Genomic DNA, 4,908 nt, shown 5'->3' on the forward strand with positions numbered 1-4,908 from the left:
GAAGTGTAGTTAGAGTAACCTTAGGGCTTTAATATACATGGGAAGAAGTCCCATGTTTATAGGCTTAAGAAGGCCTTATACTGACTCAAGTAGGCACTAAGCATGGTATTCCAAGATCAATGGATACTTGCTTAGTATGGGCTTAAAGTGAAGTAGATCTGAACTTATAATTTACATTTGTTGGGACTAATATGTTTATTTTGGTGTTGTTCGTAGATGAATTGTTTTCTATAGGTGTATAGAATCTCATTGTAGAGTGCAAAACAAATATGGTAGCTAAGTTCGAGATGAATGGAATTGGCATGTTACATTACTTATTAGGCTTGGGGGATTGGTAGAAACCATGGGAAATATTCCTTTGGTAGGGAAAGTATGTAGTTGAGGTCTTGAAGAGATTTTGGATGGAAGACTACAAACCTATGGACACACCCATAATCACCAAATTAAAGAAGGTGATAGCTTCATACTTAGAGTTGGTATATCTGACATTGTACAAGCAACTGAAAAGGTCTTTGATATATTTGGTCAACATCAGACCAAATATATGATTTGTAGTGAACACTTTGAGTTAGTTCATGGTGGAGCCAAAGTAGGAGCATTGGGTAGTAGCAAAATATGTGCTCAGGTATTTAAGGGGAAAAATGGAGTACAATCTACGATATCATGGAAATGGTGAGGTAAAGTTGCAAGGATATACAATCTTAGATTGGGTAGCCAATGCAAAAAATAGGGAGAGCACCTTAGGATGCTGTTTTAGTTTGGGATTAACATTGATATCCTGGTTCAATAGGAAGCAAACTTTCATGGCACTTATCTCAACAAATGCATAATATATGGAAATTAATACAAAGAGTTTTGAGACCATTTGGTTTTGCAAGTTACTTGTAGGTTTGTTTGATCATGATTTGGATCCCATGATGATCTATGTTAATAATCAAAGTTTTATCAAAATCTTTGAAGATTTAGTGTTCCATGAAAAAGTATAAGCACATAGGGATAATGTATCATTTCATTTGAAATAGGATTCAAAAGGAAGCAATGAATCCCTAATATATACCTATAAATCAACAAGCTATTGATATTTTGACAAAGCCCTTAGCAAAAGCAAAGTTTGAGGCATTTGGAGACAAACTTGGATTGGTGTAGAATTCCCTTGTCACTAAGAGGGAGCCTTGAGCTCTGATAGGAACTTGTGCACATGTTCAAGTGGACTTGTGAGAAGTAGTTGAAGATATTTTTGGAAAATTTATTTTCAAAAAGTAATTCTAATTTTGGAAAAGTAGTTTTGATTTTGTAATTCACTTTAGTATAAGAGTGAAAGTTTTATATTTAGCAATTAAGTCTCAAATTGTATTCCATGCATGAATTAGATTAGGAAAAAATTTTAAAATAGATTATGTGTGAAAAATATAAAGACATGCCAAGGTAGAGGCTATTATACACACTAGAGGAGAAAGAGAGAGAGAGAAAAGGACTTCTCAGGAAACACACAATACAGTATAGTGGTTCATACAATTGTACAAAAGTATGTACAACCATACAAATGGTTCCATGCATGTCTATACAATCATATGAATAGACCATATATGTTGTCTTGTAGGTTGTACAACATTTTCTACTATTTTTGGGTTTCTCAATAGGCTATAGAAGCTCTGTTAAAGAAATTTTTAGTATCTATGCATGCTATTTTTTGGGGAAGCGTGTTGAGGTTTCCTTCTAATTTTAATGATGGAATGAAAAGATAATTTGAAGGAGTAATAATCTATGTGTGTGAGAAATTAATTTTTATGCTTTCGCTACATTTTCTAGCCATATGTGATTGATGCATGCTCAGATTTGTATTTATGTTATTGAGTAAATTCGAGCTTTGGTTTATTTAATAAAGAAGCGTAAGACAATAATCACTTGGGATTTGGAAAATTTACAGGCTATAATGAAATTATGAAATGTTTTGATATGTTCACTACCACCTTTGGAGTCGCTTCCACTAAACTTTGGAAGGATTTTTAGATATCCATTGGGAAAAGATTGAAGGGTTGTAGGCAATATTACATGATGATATTTATAGCCAACCATGGATTGACATAACTAAGATGATTTTTGGTCATGATGAAAATTAATACAATGGCTGAATCATGGTTTTTAGTGTTAGAGGTCTTTGAGCATAAGGGTCTAAGGATATCAAATGGATAAATAACATATTTTCTTATGAAATATTGATAAAGTATAAATTTGATTAAAAAATGTAGTTGTAAGAAGGGTATTTTCCAATATTTTTAAATCAAAGAGGTAAGGAGGACTTTCAAGATGAGAATTAACAAAATATGCAAGATAAACTTAGAAAACCAAGATGAACAAATGGTTTCAATGAAGAGTTATCAATTGCAGAAATATGCACTAACATGAGCTTAGTCTAGCACTATGAGATAGATGTGGAGTCACTAGTTGAGATACCTTTACCTCAAGAGCCACTACTTGCTCACCACAAGTAGTGGATAATTAATAGTAATGGGAATACGAATTGATTCCCTAATGGAGTCACCAAAATTTTTCTAACAAGCTAATATTCAATGAAATGAGATGTTCTGTGTCGTACTTACTTGGTTTAAAACATAGTAGATAGATGAATAATGGAGTTGCCAATAGACTTGTCATTGCATCCAAAGGAGAGTTCTCTCCCTGGCAATAGTGTTATTTCCCATGTTGTCTCCTATATCTCATAAAGGGTCCAAATGGTAAGGCATAGTATGTAGGATGCACCTAGTTTTACCACTCTAGGCCTTCAAGCCAATTCTCAGGTCAGAGTTGGGGTACATTCAATATTTCCCAAGGCAAGAGTCCTTATATGTCACCCAAGGAAAACTTTATTAAATAAATGAGGATCAAAATGGATTTATAATAGAGAACAATGAAACATGGATTTAATCTTTGTTGCTGATTTAAAACTATGATAAGATGTTGAATTAAATTTGGGGATAATTCAAGATGGGGCCAAGCAATAGAGGGGTTTAATAAGGTTCTACTGTAGGAATTATCCTCTTGTTGAGAAACCAAGTGTTAGATATATTAAAGCTTGATTCCTCTTCCTTGATAATTACTTGTCCAATTGATGTATGTTCCATCTTGTAGTAGTTGCAATAGAGATGAGAGATCTAATTGTTGTGTACTTAGCTGTTGGAGAAAATGTTTCCTCGTAATCAATTCCTTATTGTTGAGAGAATCCTCTTGCAAAAAATCTTGCCTTATATTTGTCAATACTCCCATCAACTACATGCTTGATTTTCTACACCCACTTGGAAGTCACCACTGGTTTTTCCTTTGGTCTAGGAATGATTTCCCAACCATCATTCTTTATTATTGATTGGTATTCTTCTAACATAACAATCTTCCATACTTGATCTTCAATATCCTTTTCATAAGAGGTAGGCTATGCTTCAATGAGTTTGGTCATGTATGTTGCATAACCTTAATATATCTTGGGTCTCTTGCTTTCTATGGATTCTCCTTTTGATGTTGCATGTCCTTTGGCTTCCTGTAGAGCTGATCTTAGCCAAGTTAGTCTTTTTCAAGTTTCTGGAATGATGAATGGTTGTACAGGTTTTCTTGGTCCTTCTGGTTCTTCATGCCGATCAATTGTAGGTTAAGGAGGATTGTCTTTCCATGGACTCCCTTCATTGGGAAATATAAGTACTTCTTCATCGGAGTCAATGGGGATATCCTTGGACTTCTTGTATGCAATGCTTTCATCAAATATGACATTTATGCTTACTTCAATATGGGATTATTCCTTGATGTAGGTTTTTGGATGAGGTTCTATAACCAACAAACATTCCTTTCATGCCAGTAGGGTCTAATTTCTTCCTTTTTTCCTTGGGAATATGAATGTAAACAGGACATACAAAAGTGAGTAGGCAGTCAATATTCAACTTATTTCTTGTAAATGCTTCTTTCGATCATGTTGTCAAGAATTTTGTGACGACTTCTATTTTGTATGTAAAATGTTGTCATAGAGGCTTCACCCCAAAAAAAATTGGGAGTGTCATGGTCATGTAGCATGGCTCTTACACATTCTTCAATAGATCGATTCTTCCTTTTGGCTACACCATTTGTTAAGGATTGTAAGGGACTATTAGCTCCCTCTTAATCCCAGCTTCTTTGCAAAAGTCCACAAGTTTTTTAGATGTATATTCTCCTCCATTATCTAATCTCAAAGTCTTGATCTTATTTTCTATCATATTCTCCACTCTTGCCTTAAATTCTTGAATTTTTTCGCATACTTCATCTTTAGACTTGTGGAAATATATCCAATTTTTTCTGGAATGATCATCAATAAATGTTACATAGTATTGATAACCACCAAGTGATTTTTATAACATGGTTCCACAAACATCAGACTGGATTAGGTCCAATATTTCCTTTGATATTGTGTCACTTCTAAGGAATGGTTTCTTCACATTTTTACTAAGGGCACACCCTTTACAAACTCCTTCATGCTCTTCCTTTAATTGGGGTATAACATTAACCATTTGATTCAAGGATGGCAATATTTTGTAATGGAGATGACCATACCTTCTTTGCCACAACTCACAACGATTGTTGTCTAAATGCTAAAGCTTGAGGAGGAGGAGTTAGAAGTATATATAACCTCCCCTCACAAATCCCAATTGTCCTTTCATTTTCTATACTAGATCCATTTTCCCAAACAATTACTTTGCCTTCAAAATGTGTTATCTTGTCTCATTTATCCTCTAAACAAGAAATAGAAAGCAAATTCTTTTTCAAACCTGGAACATAGAAGATGTTGTTGAGATGAATGTTCCCACTGGATTACAACTTTATGGAGATAAATCCAATCCCTTTGACCAAATAGCTATTCTTTTCCCCAAGTTCAACTTTGTGAGAAGAGCT

This window comes from Pinus tabuliformis, chromosome 9 (assembly GCF_031772625.1).
Source record: "Pinus tabuliformis cultivar Carrire ecotype Pingquan chromosome 9, CPIR1, whole genome shotgun sequence".
Taxonomy (NCBI): domain Eukaryota; kingdom Viridiplantae; phylum Streptophyta; class Pinopsida; order Pinales; family Pinaceae; genus Pinus; species Pinus tabuliformis.